At 39.2% G+C, this 22,636-nt stretch overlaps 1 protein-coding gene across 1 annotated transcript in view; it reads left to right on the forward strand.

Annotated features, from left to right (window-relative positions):
• The window catches only part of LOC133561239 (forkhead box protein P2-like), a 289,077-nt gene that overhangs the window by 32,114 nt on the left and 234,327 nt on the right, over nucleotides 1–22,636 (forward strand). The window contains 2 exon segments of the mRNA XM_061914578.1: nucleotides 9,575–9,665; nucleotides 14,731–14,790. The gene's annotated coding sequence lies outside the window, so the exon portion shown is untranslated.

Here is a 22,636-nt window from a genome sequence, read left to right on the forward strand (position 1 = left end):
CTTTCTTCCTTTTATTTTTTATTTTTTTTCTCCCTACCTAGTACAGTTCACAAAGCACATTCCTCAAGAGTTGCTGGTAGAGGTGTAGGGGTCATCGGCGTGGGGGATTGAGGAAGAAGACCGTTTTTGTGCCACCTCCTCGCTCTCATTTCTGATATGATAAACACCGATGTGCTGTGACGGCTGTAGATCACATGACGTCCCGTATCGTCCCCCGAATGCCAGTGGATGCGGAATCAATCGTGTGTCAGAGTAATGCAGTGATTTACGTGGTGTTGAGATCTTGTGCCTTCAGGCGCTGCACCTTTTAACTTCAGTGTGTGTGTGTGTGTGTGTGTGTGTGTGTGTGTGTGTGTGTGTGTGTGTGTGTGTGTGTGTGTGTGTGTGTGTGTTCTTGTATTTCTACCCTTCTTGAGACATCAACCATGAAAAGTACCTTGCACGTGGTCCCAATACAGAACACCATTGCTTCTAATATAGAATGTCTCATTTGCACCCCCTGGTGGTGAAATATATCAAAATTAGGGTGGTCCCAAAAAGGCTGGATTTTTCAAATTGACTGTGTCCATCCATCCATCCATCCATCATCTTCCGCTTATCCGAGGTCGGGTCGCGGGGGCAACAGCCTAAGCAGGGAAACCCAGACTTCCCTCTCCCCAGCCACTTCGTCTAGCTCTTCCCGGGGGATCCCGAGGCGTTCCCAGGCCAGCCGGGAGACATAGTCTTCCCAACGTGTCCTGGGTCTTCCCCGTGGCCTCCTACCGGTTGGACGTGCCCTAAACACCTCCCTAGGGAGGCGTTCGGGTGGCATCCTGACCAGATGCCCGAACCACCTCATCTGGCTCCTCTCCATGTGGAGGAGCAGCGGCTTTACTTTGAGTTCCTCCCGGATGGCAGAGCTTCTCATCCTATCTCTAAGGGAGAGGAAACTCATTTGGGCCGCTTGTACCCGTGATCTTATCCTTTCGGTCATGACCCAAAGCTCATGACCATAGGTGAGGATGGGAACGTAGATCGACCGGTAAATTGAGAGCTTTGCCTTCCGGCTCAGCTCCTTCTTCACCACAACGGATCGGTACAACGTCCGCATTACTGAAGACGCCGCACCGATCCGCCTGTCGATCTCACGATCCACTCTTCCCTCACTCGTGAACAAGACTCCTAGGTACTTGAACTCCTCCACTTGGGGCAGGGTCTCCTCCCCAACCCGGAGATGGCACTCCACCCTTTTCCGGGCGAAAACCATGGACTCGGATTTGGAGGTGCTGATTCTCATTCCGGTCGCTTCACACTCGGCTGCGAACCGATCCAGCGAGAGCTGAAGATCCCGGTCAGATGAAGCCATCAGGACCACATCATCTGCAAAAAGCAGAGACCTAATCCTTCGGTTACCAAACCGGAACCCCTCAACGCCTTGACTGCGCCTAGAAATTCTGTCCATAAAAGTTATGAACAGAATGGGTGACAAAGGACAGCCTTGGCGGAGTCCAACCCTCACTGGAAATGTGTCCGACTTACTGCCGGCAATGCGGACCAAGCTCTGACACTGATCGTACAGGGAACGGACCGCCACAATAAGACAGTCCGATACCCCATACTCTCTGAGCACTCCCCACAGGACTTCCCGAGGGACACGGTCGAATGCCTTCTCCAAGTCCACAAAGCACATGTAGACTGGTTGGGCAAACTCCCATGCACCCTCAAGAACCCTGCAGAGAGTATAGAGCTGGTCCACAGTTCCACGACCAGGACGAAAACCACACTGTTCCTCATGAATCCAAGGTTCGACTATCCGATGTAGCCTCCTCTCCAGTACACCTGAATAAACCTTACCGGGAAGGCTGAGGAGTGTGATCCCACGATAGTTGGAACACACCCTCCGGTCCCCCTTCTTAAATTGACTGTGTGTCGGTTTTAAAAGTGCTCCCCATCTGGTTAACATATGAAATAACAAGTGTGTGGAAAATTTTGAAGTGCCACCCCTTTGGCCATCATATGTAATAACGAGTGTGTGTATGGAATGGAAATGTGCCCTCTTTGGCCAAAATTAATAAATATAAATGAATAAATATGTATATTGAGACATATTGTAATAACTTCAAGTAAATAGTGAAGATTAAAAATCAATCACAAAAAAACCAACCTAAAATGTCATATTATTTCTGTTTCTGTAATATTGTAATGTATTCTCTTAAATTATTACTGTTTTATGTAAAATATTTTTTAATGCAAAACGGTGACATTTGTCATATAACATTCTGACTTTTATCACACCATTTTTTGTTGTTCTGGTAAAATAGTGACATTTTTGAGTAAAATGATGACTTTTGTCATCTTTTTGCCAAGTAAAAATCTGATTATTATTATGTTGCCAACATTTAAAGTTTTCTTATAAAATTGTGACTTTTGTCTAGTAAATGCATCACACTTTTCATAAAATTGCCAAAATGTTTAGCTTTTCTTGTAAGATTGCGACTGTTATTGAATAAAATTCCAACTATTATCATAATATGGCACAAATGTTCAGTTTTTCTTGTAAAATTTTGACTTTCATTGAGTAAAATTACAATTTTTATTATTAAATTGCCAAAATTCGAAGTTTTACTTGTGAAATTCTGACCTTTTTCTTCTTAAAATTCCTAGTCATTTTTCATAATAAGCTTTTTTATATTTGCATAGCATGAATGTATTATTAATGTTGTAAATACAAATCTTTATATTTCTAGAAAAGAGTGGTCCTAAAGAAGTAGGCAGGTCTCAAGAAGGTCAGAAATACAAGTGTGTGTGTGTGTGTGTGTGTGTGTGTGTGTGTGTGTGTGTGTGTGTGTGTGTGTGTGTGTGTGTGTTCTTGTATTTCTACCCTTCTTGAGACATCAACCATGAAAAGTACCTCCAACATGGTCCCAATACGGAAAACCATTGCATCTAATATAAAATGTCTCATTTGCACCCCCTGGTGGTGAAATCTATCAAAATTAGGGTGGTCCCAAAAAGGACGGATTTTTCAAATTGACTGTGTGTTGGTTTTAAAAGAGTTCACCCCCTGTCAACATATGAAATAACAAGTGTGTGGAAAATTTTGAAGTGCTCCCCCTTTGGCCATCATATGTAATAACGGGTGTGTGTAAAGGAATTGAAATGTGCCCTCTTTGGCCAAAATGAATAAATATAAATGAATAAATATGTATATTGAGACATGCTGTAATATATTGAAGTAAATACTTAAGATTAAAAAAAAATAAAAATGAATGAACTAAAATTACAGAAACTTTCTGTTTCTGTAATATTGCAATATGTTCTTGTAAAAGTATTACTTTTTATGTAAAATTATTTTTAATGCAAAATGGTGACATTTGTCACATAACATTCTGACTTTTATCACACAATAGCCATTTTTTGTTGTTCTGGTAAAATAGTGACCTTTTTTGACTAAAATTGTGACTTTTGTAGTCATTTTGCCAAGTAAAATTCTGATTATTATTATAATGTTGCCAACATTTAAAGTTTTCTTATAAAATTGTGACTTTTGTCTCGTAAATGTATCACTCTTTTCATAAAATTGCCAAAATATTTAGCTCTTCTTGTAAAATTGCGACTGTTATTGAGTAAAATTCCAACTTTTATCATAATATTGCACAAATGTTCAGTTGTTCTTGTAAAATTTTGACTTTAATTGAGTAAAATTACAATTTTTATTATTAAATTGCCAAAATTCGAAGTTTTACTTTTGAAATTCTGACCTTTTTCTTCTTAAAATTCCTAGTCATTTTTCATAATAAGCTTTTTTATATTTGCATAGCATGTATGTATTATTAATGTTGTAAATACAAATCTTTATATTTCTAGAAAAGAGTGGTCCTAAAGAAGTAGGCAGGTCTCAAGAAGGTCAGAAATACAAGTGTGTGTGTGTGTGTGTGTGTGTGTGTGTGTGTGTGTGTGTGTGTGTGTGTGTGTGTTCTTGTATTTCTACCCTTCTTGAGACATCAACAAGGTAAAGTACCTCCAACATGGTCCCAATACGGAAAACCATTGCATCTAATATAAAATGTCTCATTTGCACTCCCTGGTGGTGAAATCTATCAAAATTAGGGTGGTCCCAAAAAGGACGGATTTTTCAAATTGACTGTGTGTCGGTTTTAAAAGAGTTCCCCCCCTGTCAAAATATGAAATAACAAGTGTGTGGAATATTTTGTAGTGCTCCCCCTTTGGCCATCATATGTAATAACGAGTGTGTGTATGGAATTGAAATGTGCCCTCTTTGGCAAAAATTAATGAAAGTAAATGATTAAATATGTATATAGAGACATGCTGTAATATTTTCAAGTAAATAATGAAGATAAAAAAAACAATTACAAACAAAAAAAACTCTTTCTGTTTCTATAATATTGCTACATATTCTCATAAAATTATAACCTTTTTATGTAAAATTATTTTTAATGCAAAATGGGGACATCTGCCATATAACATTCTGACTTATATCACACAATAGCCATTTTTTTGTTGTTCTGGTAAAATAGTGAGCTTTTTTGACTCAAATTATGAGTGACAAGTGAAAGTAGAGAGCAGCACAAACAGCACTGAGTTGTAGAGCACACTCCAGGCCTGAAGGGGCAACAGTGAGAGCTGAGAGCTGAACATCTCCACTTGCTTCCAACAGATTGGCTTGATTGAGTTCACCTGTTCACCTGCTCAGATCACATGCTCACAATGTTTGAGCTTCAGTCAGTCAGCCATTTTTGACATGTTGCTAAGAGGAAGGAAGACAGCTCTTGTGTGGACTCTGAAGACGCAACTGGTGAGAAAAGCAAAGGAAAGAAGTGTTTGTTTGCTTGTTTGGACTGAGGGGAATGTTTCAAGAAAATAATTTCACTGGGGAAAATGTTTAAAGAAGATCATTTTAATGTTTACAAACTTGTTTAAGTTGACTGAAAGTAAATTCCAAAAGTTATCAGTGATGTTTAAGTTTATTCTTATAATTAGGATGGATTGTTTAAATTTAATTTCATTCATATTATTGGAAATGTTTAAGTTTATTCTTAAACCTTAGTCCCTATCAGTGGAAATTAATTTGGGTTGGATTGATTTAAAAGGAAAATAAATCATGTATTTAGATGTATGTTTAAAGGCCTACTGAAATGAGATGTTCTTATTTAAACGGGGATAGCAGCTCCATTCTATGTGTCATACTTCATCATTTCACCATATTTTTGCTGAAAGGATTTAGTAGAGAACATCCACGATTAAGTTCGCAAATGTCAACTTCAAAACGAAACTGAAAACTTACCTATCTCTAATGCCTCATGTGGGGTAGACTACTGTTGGATTGTGCATGGTTAAATGAATTAATGTATGGACAGTATGTGTATGTTGGTTTTAGTACAGGGGTCGGGAACCTTTTTGGCTGAGAGAGCCATGAAAGCCAAATATTTCAAAATGTATTTCCGTGAGAGCCATATCATATTATTTAACACGGAATACAACTAAATGCGTGCATTTTTAAGTAAGACCAACATTTTTAGAGTATAATAAGTCTCTTATTCTTTTTCATAACATTGTTATTCTGAAGCTAACCAATAATAAATCAAATGTCATGTCTGTTGATCATGTTTTTGTTTGGCCATGTGCTGTTTGTCCTTTGGACTCTTTAAGTTCCTGTTTTTTTCCACTCCTTTGTCTGGTTTCCTTGGTTACTCATTTTGTCCACCTGCCTCTGGTGGACAAAATGCCCGCTCACCTGCATCCCGAGCACTAATCAGAGGCAGTATTTAAGCTCGTCTTTGCCAGTCACTCGCCCTGGCGTCAATGTGATCTTTTCTTGCTCTGTGCTGACTTGTTTCATGCCTTGCCATAGTTTCGTGCTTCATGCCATGCCAAGTAAGTTTTGTTGGATTTATGTTCATAGTCTGTTCATGCGTTAGCTTTGTTCCTTAGCCCAAGTTGTGTCTCCGCTGTGAGCGATTTTTGTTTGTATCTTTTTTTAGTTAAAATTAAATCATGTTTTTACCTAAATGCCATGTCCCGAGTAGTCCGTCCGCCTTCCTGGGAGAACGACCCCCCCCCCCCCCCCCCCCCATCGTGACATAAAATACTTCTTACCATTATTGCGAATTCTTGAACAGGTGCGGTAGGAACGGATGGATGGATTTAAATGCATGAGAATGTTTTATATTTTGCACGTTATTTTTAGCACTGTGAATTCCAGCGAAATTATTCATAATTATCGCGTTAAGCAATGTCAGCTAAGATTTATCTGAGAGCCAGATGCAGTCATCAAAAGAGCCACATCTGGCTCTAGAGCCATAGGTTCCCTACCCCTGTTGTAGTACTATTATCTTGTGTGTATTATATAGCGTTGTTTTGTTTTTGTTGTTTTGCTTGCTACCATATTTGATCTTTCCATGTATATATTGTCCTTTGGACCCCCTGTCAAAAGCTTCTTCTAGCTTATTTGGGGGACCCTTTCACATACCAACATCTTTAAATGATGATATTCACCACTATTGTAAATGTTAAATGGTATTGTGAATAAACTTGTGAAACAAACGGTGCTAAGACAAAAGCTTTGTCTCTACCGGAATTCGCAGACGATGACGTCACATATGTGGGGGCTCCTCATATATTCACATTGTTTATAATTTGGACCGAGAAAACGACAATTTCCCCTTTAATTTGAGCGAGGACGGAAGATTTGTTTGGGGATATTGATAGTGACGGACTAGAAAAAAAAAAAAAAAAAAAAAACGCGATTGCTTTGGGACGGATTCCGATGTTTTTAGACACATTTAGTAGGATAATTCTGGGAAATCCCTTATCTTTCTATTGTGTTTTAGTGAGTTTAACAGTACCTGATAGTCGGAAGTGTGCGTCCACGGGTGTCTTGACGCCAATGTCTCAGGCGAGTCGACAGCAGCTATGGACGGCACAAGCTCAGCTTTTCTCCGGTAAGAAGCCACTTTTAACCACAATTTTCTCACCAGAACCTGCTGGTTGACATTCCGTCGTGATTCATGGTTGCTTGACCGCTCTTTGATCCATAGTAAACTTTCACCTCCAGGAACTTTAAACAAGGAATCACCGTGTGTTTGTGTGGCTAAAGGCTAAAGCTTCCCAACTACATTTTGCTACTTTGACTTCTCTAATATTAATTGAACAAAATGCAAAAGATTCAGCAACACAGATGTCCAAAATACTGTGTAATTATGCGGTTTAAGCAGACGACTTTTAGCTGTGTGTGTGCAGCGCTCATACTTCCTAAAAACCCGTGATGTCTTGCGTACACGTCATCATTACACAACGTTTTCAAGACGAAACAAACAGGAAATTTAAAATTGCAATTTAGTAAACTAAAGTGGCCGTATTGGCATGTGTTGCAATGTTAATATTTCATCATTGATATATAAACTATCAGACTGTGTGGTCGATAGTAGTGGCTTTCAGTAGGACTTTAACAAACACTGTTCTTTTTTCTGTTTGATTAAGGTTATCAACCTAATCGGCTATTTTATTCTACAATTGAACTATTCATCTTATCTACTATTTAACTACCGACTATTGGACTATTCATTCTGTTCATCCATTCATTTACAACAATAACCCAGTTTATTTGATTGCTTCAAATGCAACAGCAATAAATCACAAGGAAAGAGGATTGAAATGTCCCTTTGTGTCTTTGAGACCAACTGGCCCTTTCAAGTTTGGGCACAGCTATGAAAAAACCTGAAGAACTTGACAATGACTTGTGTCATTTTGCCAAGTAAAAATCTGATTATGTTGCCAACATTTAAAGTTTTCTTATAAAATTGTGACTTTTGTCTAGAAAATTCATCACACTTTTCATAAAATTGCCAAAATGTTTAGCATTTTCTTGTAAAATTGCAACTGTTGAGTAAAATTAAAACTTTTTTAATAAAAATTATGACTTTTTACATCATTTTGCCAAGTAAAAATCCGATTATTATGTTGCCAACATTTAAAGTTTTCTTATAAAATTGTGACTTTTGTCTAGTAATGTATCACTCTTTTCATAAAATTGCCAAAATGTTTAGCTTTTTTTGTAAAATTTTGACTTTCATTGAGTAAAATTACAACTTTTACTAAATTGTCAAAATTCGAAGTTTTACTTGTGAAATTCTGACCTTTTTCTTAAAATTCCTAGTCATTTTTCACAATAAGCTTTTTTTATATTTGCATAGCATGTATGTATTATTAATGTTGTAAATACAAATCTTTATACATCTAGAAAAGAGTGGTCCTAAAGTAAGAATTGTTCGGGGGTCTCAAGGTCAGAAATTGTGTGTGTGTGTGTGTGTGTGTGTGTGTGTGTGTGTGTGTGTGTGTGTGTGTGTGTGTGTGTGTGTGTGTGTGTGTGTGTGTGTGTGTGTGTGTGTGTGTGTGTGTGTGTGTGTGTGTGTGTGTGTGTGTGTGTGTGTGTGTGTGTGTGTGTGTGTGTTTGTTCTTGTATTTCTACCCTTCTTGAGACATCAACAAGGTAAAGTACCTCCAACATGGTCCCAATACGGAAAACCATTGCATCTAATATAAAATGTCTCATTTGCACCCCCTGGTGGTGAAATATATCAAAATTAGGGTGGTCCCAAAAAGGACGGATTTTTCAAATTGACTGTCGATTTAAAAGTGCTCCCCCCTTGTCAACATATGAAATAACAAGTGTGTATAAATTTGAAGTGCTCCCCCTCTGGTCAACATATGTAATAACGAGTGTGTGTAAGGAACTGAAATGTGCCCTCTTTGGCCTAAAAATTTATTAAAATAATGTAATATGTATATCGAGACATGCTGTAATAAGTTAAAGTAAATGAAGATTAAAACACAATTACAAACCAAAAATAATAATAATAAAAAATCTGATATTCTTTCTGTTTCTGTAATATTGCAATGTATTCTTTTTTTTTTTTTTTTACAAAATGGTGACATTTGTCATAACGTTGACTTTTATCACACCATTTTTTGTTGTTCTGGTAAAATAGTGAAATTTTTTGAGTAAAATCTTGACTATCATTTTGCCAAGTAAAAATCAGATTATTATGATGCCAACATTTAAACTTTTCTTATAAAATTGTGACTTGAGTAAATTTCCAACTTTTATCATAATATTGCACAAATGTTCCGTTTTTCTTGTAAAATTTCGACTTTCATTGAGTAAAATTACAACTTTTATTATTAAATTGCCAAAATTCGTAGTTTTACTTGTGAAATTCTGACCTTTTTCTTCTTAAAATTCCTAGTCATTTTTCACAATAGGCTTTTTTATATTTGCAAGGCATGTATGTATTATTAATGTTGTAAATACAAATCTTTATATATCTAGAAAAGAGTGGTCCTAAAGAAGTAGGCATTTTTCGGGGGTCTCAAGAAGATCAGAAATGTGTGTGCACTACACTGCAATAAACACACACACACACACACACACACAAACACATTCTCGCAGCAAAATCCAGGTGCACTTTACTACCTTCATACAGAAAACAGTTATGCAAGACAACATCAAGCCCGGACACGCCTGCTCCCGCTCTGAATGGATGAATAAATGCTAATAACATGTTTAATGTCGCAGATTGCTGCAGCCGTGGGACACCTCCACCCCCCCACCCCCACCCCTGCACCCCTCTTGACGGACAACAGCGCCCGGGCACACCTTTTTAAGGGTAAGTCTCATGCATAACATAGACAGCATCTGTATGGCGGCACAACCATACAAACTGTCAACATGTGGGCTACAATTGTGGACTTGGACAGTGGGTCTTCGGTTTTGTCGGCGAATATGTTAATGAGCGGAGATATAATACAGGACAAAAGTTTAGACACACCTCGTTTTCTTTATTTTCATGACATACATTGTCAGTGAAGGTATCAAAACTATGAATGAACACATGTGGAGTTATGTACTTAACAAAAAAAAGGTGAAATAACTGAAAATATGTTTTGTATTCTAGTTTCTTCAAAATAGCCACCCTTTGCTCTGATTACTGTTTTGCATACTCTTGGCATTCTCTCAATGAGCTTCAAGAGGTAGTCGCCTGAAATGGTTTTCACTTTAAAGGTGTGCTTGAAGCTCATTGAGAAAATGCCAAGAGTGTGCCAAGCAGTAATCGGAGCAAAGGGTGGCTATTTTGAAGAAACTAACCCCATTGATAAAGCAAGAAATTCCACTAATCAAACATAAGGCACACATATAAAGTGAAAACCATTTCAGGTGACTACCTCTTGAAGCTCATTGAGAGAATGCCAATAGTGTGCGAAGCAGTAATCAGAGGAAAGGGTGGCTATTTTGAAGAAACTAACCCAGTTGATAAAGCAAGAACTTCCACTAATCAATCCTGATAAGGCACACCTGTAAAGTGGAAGCCATTTCAGGGGACTACCTTTTGAATCTCATCGAGAGAATGCCAAGAGTGTGCGAAGCAGTAATCAGAGCAAAGGGTGGCTATTTTGAAGAAACTAACCCCATTGACAAAGCAAGAACCTCCACTAATAAATCCTGATAAGGCACACCTGTAAAGTGGAAGCCATTTCAGGTGACTAAATCTTGAATCTCATCGGCAGAATGCCTAGAGTGTGCGAAGCAGTAATCAGAGCAACGGGTGGCTATTTTGAAGAAACTAACCCCATTGATAAAGCAAGAAATTCTACTAATCAACCCTGATAAAGCACACATTCAAAGTGAAACCCATTTCAGGGTCCTACCTCTTGAAGCTCATTGAGAGAATGCAAAGTGTGTGAAGCAGGAATCACAGCAAAGGGTGGCAATTTTGAAGAAACTAACCCAATTGACAAAGCAAGAACCTTCACTAATCAACCCTGATAAGGCACACCTGTAAAGTAGAAGCCATTTCATGTGACTAAATCTTGAATCTAATCGAAAGAATGCCAGGAGTGTGCGAAGCCGTAATCAGAGCAAAGGGTGGCTATTTTGAAGAAACTAACCCCATTGATAAAGCAAGAAATTCTACTAATCAACCCTGATAGGGCACACCTGTAAAGTGGAAGCGATATCAGGTGACTACCTCTTGAAGCTCATCAAGAGTGTGCCAAGCAGTAGTCTGAGCAAAGGGCGGCTATTTTGAAGAAACTAACCCCATTGATAAAGCAAGAAATTCCACTAATCGACTCTGATAGGGCACACCTGTAAAGTGAAAACCGTTTCAGGTGACTACCTCTTGAAGCTCATGGAGAGAATGCCAAGCGTGTGCGAAGCAGTAATCAGAGCAAAGGGTGGCTATTTTGAAGAAACTAACCCCATTGATAAAGCAATAAATTCCACTAATCGACCCTGATAAGACACACCTGTAAAGTGGAAGCCATTTCAGGTGACTAAATCTTGAATCTCATCGAAAGAATGCCAAGAGTGTGCGAAGCAGTAATCAGAGCAAAGGGTGGCTATTTTGAAGAAACTAACCCCATTGATTAAGCAATAAATTCCACTAATCAACCTGATAAGGCACACCTGTAAAGTGGAAGCGATATCAGGTGACTACCTCTTGAAGCCCATCAAGTGTGCCAAGCAGTAGTCTGAGCAAAGGGCGGCTATTTTGAAGAAACTAACCCCATTGATAAAGCAATAAATTCCACTAATCGACCCTGATAGGGCACACCTGTAAAGTGGAAGCGATATCAGGTGACTACCTCTTGAAGCTCATCAAGAGTGTGCCAAGCAGTAGTCTGAGCAAAAGGTGGCTATTTTGAAGAAACTAACCCCATTGATAAAGCAAGAAATTCCACTAATCGACTCTGATAGGGCACACCTGTAAAGTGAAAACCGTTTCAGGTGACTACCTCTTGAAGCTCATGGAGAGAATGCCAAGCGTGTGCGAAGCAGTAATCAGAGCAAAGGGTGGCTATTTTGAAGAAACTAACCCCATTGATAAAGCAATAAATTCCACTAATCGACCCTGATAAGACACACCTGTAAAGTGGAAGCCATTTCAGGTGACTAAATCTTGAATCTCATCGAAAGAATGCCAAGAGTGTGCGAAGCAGTAATCAGAGCAAAGGGTGGCTATTTTGAAGAAACTAACCCCATTGATTAAGCAATAAATTCCACTAATCAACCCTGATAAGGCACACCTGTAAAGTGGAAGCGATATCAGGTGACTACCTCTTGAAGCCCATCAAGTGTGCCAAGCAGTAGTCTGAGCAAAGGGCGGCTATTTTGAAGAAACTAACCCCATTGATAAAGCAATAAATTCCACTAATCGACCCTGATAGGGCACACCTGTAAAGTGGAAGCGATATCAGGTGACTACCTCTTGAAGCCCATCAAGAGTGTGCCAAGCAGTAGTCTGAGCAAAAGGTGGCTATTTTGAAGAAACTAACCCCATTGATAAAGCAAGAAATTCCACTAATCGACTCTGATAGGGCACACCTGTAAAGTGAAAACCGTTTCAGGTGACTACCTCTTGAAGCTCATGGAGAGAATGCCAAGCGTGTGCGAAGCAGTAATCAGAGCAAAGGGTGGCTATTTTGAAGAAACTAACCCCATTGATAAAGCAATAAATTCCACTAATCGACCCTGATAAGACACACCTGTAAAGTGGAAGCCATTTCAGGTGACTAAATCTTGAATCTCATCGAAAGAATGCCAAGAGTGTGCGAAGCAGTAATCAGAGCAAAGGGTGGCTATTTTGAAGAAACTAACCCCATTGATTAAGCAATAAATTCCACTAATCAACCCTGATAAGGCACACCTGTAAAGTGGAAGCGATATCAGGTGACTACCTCTTGAAGCCCATCAAGTGTGCCAAGCAGTAGTCTGAGCAAAGGGCGGCTATTTTGAAGAAACTAACCCCATTGATAAAGCAATAAATTCCACTAATCGACCCTGATAGGGCACACCTGTAAAGTGGAAGCGATATCAGGTGACTACCTCTTGAAGCTCATCAAGAGTGTGCCAAGCAGTAGTCTGAGCAAAGGGTGGCTATTTTGAAGAAACTAACCCCATTGATAAAGCAAGAAATTCCACTAATCGACTCTGATAGGGCACACCTGTAAAGTGAAAACCGTTTCAGGTGACTACCTCTTGAAGCTCGTGGAGAGAATGCCAAGCGTGTGCGAAGCAGTAATCAGAGCAAAGGGTGGCTATTTTGAAGAAACTAGAATACAAACATGTTTTCAGTTATTTCACCTTTTTTTAAGTACATAACCCCACATGTGTTCATTCATAGTTTGATGCCTTCAGTGACAATTGACAATGTAAATAGTCATGAAAATAAATAAAACACATTGAATGAGAAGGTGTCCAAACTTTTGCCTTCTACTGTGGATGAGAACACAATACTCATGGACACCAAACCTGAGTGTTTCTCACCTACTTCATCAAACTATAACAATCTAAGTGTTTTACGTCTGTTGATACAGATAATTATTATTATTTCTATTTAAAGTAAGGATGAGGAGAAACACATTAGGTTACATTTTTATAGAAAATGTAACCTTCCTCTGATTATAATCCCCTCAACTTTCAATGCAGAAATGTAAGGAATATGTCAACACGTGCATTGAAAACTCTCTGGAAACAAAAATCCATGAAACACTGAACAATAACTTCTTGAAATGAAGGTGCACAAAAAGGAATGTGTAAGGAATGCTTAATAAGTAACAGAATAGTCCACAGTGGAAAATTGTAAACAGAGAAACCTGAGAAGACGTTTTTTTTCTGCAGGTTTAGTGCGGCGAAGGCGGTGTGGTGTTACTGATTACATGTGCCATGCTGTCCATGTGACTTCCTGTTTATCCACAATTCCTTCCCTCTCGGCAGCACTTGTTTTTTACTTTCTTTTTTCACTACATGCAAAGAATCACCTGCAAGACAACATGGCGTAACCAAACATATATATAAATGTATGTGTGTGTATGTATGTGTGTATGTGTATATATGTATGTATGTGTATATATGTATGTATGGGTGTATGTATGTGTGTATATATATATATATGTGTGTATGTATATATATATATGTATGTATGTGTATATATATATATATATATATATATATATATATATATATATATATATATATATTTGTGTGTGTGTGTGTGTGTGTGTGTGTGTGTGTATATATATATGTGTGTGTGTGTGATATATATGTATGTTTGTATGTATATATATATTTATATATTCCAAGCATTGAAATACTTTGTATAGGTCAAGACTTCCAGTAATTTAAAAACATGACTGCGAACCATAAAGGCAGCTACAGTTTCCATCTTCAAGATCTAAAAAAAATATTTGGGAATGTCCAGCAGGCCAGATTGAAAATCTTAACGGGCCTTAATTTTCCCGGGTCTGGTCTAAACCCTGCTCAAGTTTCCCTTTGAGTGGGTAAACACCTAATGGAACTTTAGTTAAAACACCATTACTGTTACATTTAAAATGTACTTTTGTTTTAGCCCTGTTAAAGTGATCTTAGTGGCTAGCGGAGGTCAAGGGTCGCCTGTTATTATTATTACTACAAATCTTCATCTGATAAAAATTGCCCCTCCAGTGGGCAACCTCTCACTTTTGGCCCGTTTCACACCCCAAAGCTTTTCAATCTACTCCGCCGCTCGCAAGTTATGATACGCCGACCAAATGTGAGCACGCTTTGGTGTCTTTTTATTTATTTTGTCGATTGAGATTTGTAGCCGCGCCTCAAATGACGTCACTCCCTGCCTTCCTGCGCATGGTTTAATCCAAACATGGCTTTTTTTGTGTGTGTGTGTGTGGTGTTTTTAGGCTGAAATATGCTCTCAGCGCCACGATAGAAACAAGCTGAGAAGACACAAGTCCAAAGTGGTAAGTCCAAGATGTTTTTACTCTTTTTGCGTGCGTGATGGTTGCCAAAAAAGGTGTTTAACATTTGATTGAGCTGGAAGCATTATCCTGCACCCTCTTCCTTGTCCGACTCATACACACATCCACAATAAAATAACGTTATGCATACTTGCCAACCCTCCCGGACTTTCGGGGGACTCCCAAAAACCTCCCGGGACTAAATTTCTCCCGAAAATCTCCCGAAATTCAGGCGGGGATGGAGGCCACGCCCCCTCCAGCTTCATGCGGACCCACGTAACGTGTCGACAGCCTGTTTTCACGTCCGCTTTCCCACAATATAAACAGTGCTTTCCCAATTACGTTATAACTTAAGAATGATCGAGGGCGAGTTCTTGGTTTCTTATGTTGGTTTATTGTTAGGCAGTTTCATTAACGTCTTCCAGCGAGGCAACACACAACAACAGCAGTCATGTTTTCGTCTGCCGTAAACCGCAATATTGTGACACTCTGAAACAGGACAACACTGCCGTCTACTGTGCATGCATATGTGACTATAACATCTATGATATTTTAGAGCAGTGGTTCTAAACCTTTTTTACAGAGATGTACCCCCTCTGAACATTTTTTTAATTCAAGTACCCCCTAATCAGAGTAAAGCATTTTTGGTTGAAAAAAAAAAGATAAAGTAAAATACAGCACTGTCATCAGTTTCTGATTTATTAAATTGTATAAACAGTGCAAAATATTGCTCATTTCTAGTGGTCTTTCTTGAACTATTTGGAAAAAATTATGTAAAATAACTAAAAACTTGTTGAAAAATAAACAAGTGATTCAATTATAAATGATCTCGACATGTCCAGGGTGTACACCGCCTTCTGCACGATTGTAGCAGAGATACGCACCAGCGACACCAAAAGGGAATAAGCGGTAGGTAGGAAATGGATGGATAGCTGTAAATATACTCCTCCCCTTTTAACCACGCCCCCTCGCCCAATCTATGACCACGCCCCCACCTCCCGAAGTCCGAGGTCTCAAGGTTGGCAAGTATGACATTGTTACAAAAGCAGAAAAGCGTATGATTTCACACTCATATAGTAACCATAGCATCTGTTTTCAAATCGGATTAAAACATATATGTATATTACTACTTAACAAAAAAAAGTGAAATAACTGAAAACATGTTTTGTATTCTCGTTTCTTCAAATTAGCCCCCCCCCCCTTGCTCTGATTACTGCTTTGCACACTCTTGGCATTCTCTCCATGAGCTTAAAGAGGTACTCACCTGAAATGTTCACTTCACAGGTGTCATAGTTTTGATACCTTCAGTGACAATCTAAAATGTGAATTAGACATTAGACAAACTTTGTTGAGCCAACCGGAAAATGATTGCACAGAGTAGCTCAGTTACAAAGGATGGAAGGGATAATGCACACCAGGGCACAAAAAGAGGCGAATGCAAAAGGTATAAAGTAGACTAAAAATGTACCATACTAGCAATATAAAATATAGCTTGTATGTAATATATATACAGTATATATGTACTGATATATTTTAAAATGATCTTGTATTTGTATATGAAATCAGTTTTTAATTAATAGATATACATGAAATTAAAGAAAATTAATTGAAATGAGGTGTGTCCAAACTTTTGCCGTGTGTGTGTGTGTGTGTGTGTGTGTGTGTGTGTGTGTGTGTGTGTGTGTGTGTGTGTGTGTGTCTACGCACACAATTATAAATTTTTTCAAAATAAAAAAATAATAAGCAAACAGTACAAAATGCAAAAGAAATATGTGTATATGTATGTATGTATGCTATGTATGTATGTATGTATGTATGTATATGTGTGTGTGTATATATATATTTTATTTTTTTATTTTTTTTAAGTTAAAGATAATATTCACTGCAGTGGAAATTGTTCTTTTGGTGTGTTCAATAAGTCAAAGTTAAAAAAGATGCCCTGTCAGACCGAACAAAAAACGTCCACAGCAGAAGTCAGTTCTCCGGAGGTTGATCTAGTTGTTGGTGTGTTCCAAAGTCCGCTCCATCCAGGATTTCGCAGTCTTTTTATGGGGTAGTCGTGCCTTGAAGTGCCTGAATTAGCAAATCAATTATTTTGAATCAACTTGTGATTTTATGACATCTGGTTTAGGTGTTAACCTCAAAAAGTAGATTCCAACAAAAAAAAGTTTTACTTGTTTTACACTGCACATACCTAAAAGTAGACACTAGATGCTGTAAAATCACATTCAGAGCTCATTGTCAAATTATTGTATTTTTTGATAATAGTTGTAGTAATGATTTTTAATTACGGAAATAAAAACCAGCAAAGCCATCCTTTTTTGTCCCCTGTCGGCTCTGTAGTCCACAAGTTGCAGACGTTCTTTGTCCTGTTTTATGCTTAAAGTGTTTGTCCATCTTAAACATGCATTTATGTTGCAACACATTGACCTCCGCGTGTTGAGAGCATTTGTGAACTGTTGAGTGATCTATAGCAGTCATTTTGTTGCTAAATGCTGCTTTTTGCTGCCATTGCCCATGAGAAACTGTTTTTACTTGCCTTACCTTTGATAAAAGGTATATTCATGTAAACTAGGTGTCTTTCAAATTTTTTATATTTTTTTTATATATGTATGTATATGTGTGTATATATATATCAGGGTTTCCCACACATTCATTTGTGGCGGCCCGCCACAAATGAATTACGGCCGCCACAAAAAAAAAAATATATATATATATATATTTTTAGTTTCTTTAATTTGTTTTTTCGGCTTTTGACTCTCTCATAAAAGCAATGGGACTCTGTCTGTGAATGGAGCTTGTAGTTACATATGATAAAAACATGTAAATATTATATAAATATATAGATAAATATGTATTTAAATTGTTGTAATTATATTCCAACTCCGCGTTCTTCTTGGTCATCGCCGCCGCCACCACCCCCCCCCCCCCCCCTCACCCTCCCCCCACCCCCTGCCCGACCACACCACCACAAATAGATGCCTGACCTGTGGGAAACACTGAAAATATATATATAAATTTATATATAAAAATATATACATACATTAATTTTGATTTTATGACTGATGTGCGCGTATGACTCGAAAAATGATTGTTTGCCAAAAATGAAGCTGATCGGCCAAATTGTGCTGGAAAGTTGCAAGTCCATGCATAATTCACACAGATTGGTTGATTTTGCATGAATTTCTGCGGCGGCAACATCGCAAATTCTTTGAGTGTTATGCTGCAAGTATTATAATTAAGTGTACGGGCCGCCAGAAATATGTTTCTCAGCTGTGGTCCGTCTGGACACGTCTGGCACTCAGTTGTAATACATTTTTTCCACCACTTGTGGCAGTAATGACAATATCAAACAGAAGTCTGGAGCTAAAGAGTCTGTTAAGCGCAAAAATTATGACTAAAGTGATAAAACTGTATTTTCATCCACACCTACATTTTGACAGTTAAATTAAGAAACATATTCAATATCACTTTAATTCATTTACTTTAGCACAACATAATTTTATGTAAATGTATTTTTCGTCAGTTGAGTCCCTGCTTATGCGGTACATATAGTACTGATGTTTCTAATTAGCCTGATAAGAGCCTAATGTTCAAATATAATCTTTGAGACTTACACATGGTTTAATATCATTTAACAAGGTTGTAAAGTAGGTTCTTAAGTGAAAAAATAATGACTAAAGTGGTGAATCTGTATTTTCATCTGCACTTAAATTTTATTGACAGCTAGGAAACTTATTCAATATCACTTTTAATTTACTTTAGCACATCATTTTATGTAAATGTGTTTTTTGTCTGTTATTTATGAGTTCCTGCTTATGCAGTAGATTTGAATAGTACTTATGTTTCTAATCAGCTGATAAAACCCTAATGTTTAAATAAACAATATTTACTTCTTCTAGGCTACAATAGGGGCGGGTGTTTATATTGTAGCCCGTAAGAGTTAGGGCTGCCTGGGATTTGTTCTGTGTTTAGGTTGTGTTACGGTGCTGATGTTCTCCCAAAATGATTGTCATTCTTGTTTGGTGTGGGTTCACAGTGTGGCGCATATTTGAAACAGTGTTAAAGTTTTTTTTATACGGCCACCCTCAGTGTGACCTGTGTGGCTGTTGATCAACTATGTCTCGCTGTTACTTACCACGTTTACAACAGAAGCCAAATACATGTGGCTGTGCTGGTTCGCTGTGTGTACAGGTTGTAGAGGACGTTGAAGGCAGTGCCTTCATGATGTCACCTTAATATTGGTGTTTGGGAGAAGTTTGGTAGAATGAGTACCCTTGGAGGGGCACTGAAAATTGGTAGTCTCTTGGTAAAACCGAGGGTATACAAGTATGATGCTGTAAAGCGCCATTTATATAAAACTTGCGGGCCGCACCAACATTAAATTTTCACATTAAGGTGTCAGCCGCAAAACATCTCGCGGGCCGCAATTGGCCCGCTGGCTGCGAGTTTGAGACCACTGATCTAAAGGATGCATAACACAACCCCAGCCTCTACTGTAGCATTTATTCTATGCGCCTTACAATGCGGTGCGCCTTATATATGAACAGTTTTAAAGGCCTACTGAAATGAGATGTTCTTATTTAAACGGGGATAGCAGCTCCATTCTATGTGTCATACTTCATCATTTCGCCATATTGCCATATTTTTGCTGAAAGGATTTAGTAGAGAACATCCACGATAAAGTTTGCAACTTTTGGTCGCTAATAAAAAAGCCTTGCCTGTACAGGAAGTAGCAGACGATGTGCGCGTGACATCACAGGTTGTGGATCTTCTCACATTGTTTACAATCATGGCCACCAGCAGAGAGGCCGATTCGGAACGGGAAAGCGACAATTTCCCCTTTAATTTGAGCGAGGATGAAAGATTTGTGGATGAGGAAAGTGAGAGTGAAGGAAAAGAAAAAAAGACAAGGGCAGTGTGAGCGATTCAGATGTTATTAGACACATTTACTAGGATAATTCTGGAAAATACTTTATATGCTTATTGTGTTACTAGTGTTTTAGTGAGATTATATAGTCATACCTGAAAGTCGGAGGGGTGTGGTGACCGCCAGTGTCTCCGAAGGAAGCCACGTTTCTCAACGAGGCAAGGCAGCCGGGTTGAGATTTTTTATTTCCACGGAATAAGCATCCGACGGTCGGTGGTGGCCGGTGGGTGAATGGGTTGTACTTGTATAGCGCTTTTCTACCCCTTTTAAGGAGCCCAAAGCGCTTTGACACTATTTCCACATTCGCACATTCACACACTGAGGGTGGGAGCTGCCATGCAAGGCGCTCACCAGGACCCATCAGGAGCAAGGGTGAAGTGTCTTGCCCAAGGACACAACAGACGTGACTAGGATGGTAGAAGGTGGGGGTTGAACCAGCGACCCTCAGATTGCTGGCACAGCCACTCTACCAACTTCGCCACGCCGTCCCAGTGGGCGGAGGCAAGAGAGTGCACAGCTGCAGGAGGAATGACGCAAACTCTCCGCTCATGTCTACGGTAAAAGCCGAATGTAAACAAAGAAACACCGGCTGTTTGTGTTGCTAAAGGCGGCCGCAATTCACCGCTTCCCGCCTACATCTTTCTTCTTTGACGTCTCCATTATTAATTGAACAAATTGCAAAAGATTCAGCAACACAGATGTCCATAATACTGTGGAATTATGCGATTTAAAGCAGACCACTTATAGCTGTGATCAGTGCTGGATCCAAATGTTCGCTACAATCTGTGATGTCATCATTCCGCGACGTTTTCAACAGGATACTTCGCGGGAAATTTAAAATTGCAATTTAGTAAACTAAAGCGGCCGTATTGGCATGTGTTGCAATGTTAATATTTCATCATTGATATATAAACTATCAGACTGCGTGGTCGCTAGTAGTGGCTTTCAGTAGGACTTTAAGGTGCCTCTCATAATTAAGTGCGCCTTATAGTGCGGAAAACAGAGCTTTCATAATATTGTCCTGCCCAGGTCCACTCCCTGAAAGTTGGGTGTCTTAATAGCCGAGTTCAACAAATCTACGTCAAATTAGATTTGAACCCGGTGTTGCTAATTTGTCAAGTACTCTGTTACATTTTCAAAGATGAACTCTTTTTAAATCATTGGAGGGGAAAAAAAAAACCTGCCTGTTGGTTTATTGCTGATACAGCAATTTATTCAATCTGGCTGCTGTGGTTCAGTCTGGAGGAGCCCTTCTGCTCACATTTCCAGCCTGAAATTGATTTCTTGTCATAGATCAGAGAGCTCTTGTCATTTCATTTCCAATCCTCAGAACGCTCGCCTCTCAGAACCGGCCAAGTGTCGGCGCCCCGCCGCGGATCCTCACCCCGGCCACTCAGACCCGTTGAGGGAGAAATCAAAGGGACTGGGATGATTCCCCATTGGCAGCCGCCATTGTCTCGCTGATTTGGGATTGGCGGGGTAAAGGGTGGATGGAGATCAGGCAAGCACCCCCCCCCCCCTTTTTTTTTTTTTTTTTATCTTTATCCACCATTAACCCCTGTGCCCCAGTGTGAGGCTGAGATCAGGACCACTGGTCAATCCCCCATTCACCACCACCCAGAATATTTTAAAGTTAAGCCCCCTCGCTTAACAAAAACTCATCAAAGGTTCGCTCTCTCGCCTTCTTTTCTTCACTTTAGATCTTCTGCGGTTCTCCAGTCTCCGCACCCTCTACGGTTTTTGCCTTCACACCTCGGAAAGTTTTAGGAGCGGCCCAACTTTCAATGTGGGGATTTTTAAAGGCCTACTGAAAGCCACTACTAGCGACCACGCAGTCTGGTAGTTTATATATCAATGATGAAATATTAACATTGCAACACATTTAGTTTACTAAATTGCAATTTTTAAATTTTGCGCCAAAATATCAGACTGAAACGTCTCGTATGATGACGTGTGCGGATTGTTGACATTTTGTTCCAGCATCGTTCCAAGCTATTAGCTCGTATGTTTTCATCGCGAAATTCCACAGAATTCTGGACATCTGTGTTGCTGAATCTATTGCAATTTGTTCAATGGAGACATCAAAGAAGAAAGCTGTAGGTGGGAGGCGGTGTACTTTAGCAACACAAACACAGCTGGTAGCTCGTATGTTTTCATCGTGAAATTCCACAGTATTCTGGACATCTGTGTTGCTGAATCTATTGCAATTTGTTCAATGGACAATGGAGACATCAAAGAAGAAAGCTGTAGGTGGGAGGCGGTGTACTTGAGCAACACAAACACATCCGGTGTTTCATTGTTTCCATTCCCGAAAGATGAAAGTCAAGCTTTACTATGGAACAGAGATGTCAAGCGAACACTGTTGGATTGGACCACACACACAAAACAGTGTATTATGCAGCGATCATTTCGGAAGATCCTGTTTTGAAGAGGGTCCCTTGCGAAGGGCAGAGATCAATCAATGAATCAATCAATGTTTACTTATATATGGGCATCATCACCACCCGTCGACTGGTGCTGAAGAAAGGTGCGGGGCCGACCTTCAGGTTGTACAGGTACAACCATATAATCTCACTAAAACACCAGTAACACAATAAGCAGATAAGGGATTTTCCAGAATTATCCTAGTAAATGTGTGTAATAAAATCTGAATCGCTCCCTTGTGTGTGTTTTTTTTTTTTTTTCCTAGTCCTTCACTCTCACTTTCCTCATCCACAAATCTTTCATCCTCGCTCAAGTTAATGGGGAAATCGTCGCTTTCTCGGTCCGAATCGCTCTCTCTGCTGGTGGCCATGATTGTAAACGATGTGAGGAGCTCCACAACCCATGACGTCACGCGCACATTGTCTGCTACTTCCGGTACAGGCAAGGCTTTTTTATTAGCGACCAAAAGTTGCAAACTTTATGGTGGATGTTCTC

The sequence above is a fragment of the Nerophis ophidion genome, linkage group LG10 (genome assembly GCF_033978795.1).
Source record: "Nerophis ophidion isolate RoL-2023_Sa linkage group LG10, RoL_Noph_v1.0, whole genome shotgun sequence".
Classification (NCBI taxonomy): Eukaryota; Metazoa; Chordata; class Actinopteri; order Syngnathiformes; family Syngnathidae; genus Nerophis; species Nerophis ophidion.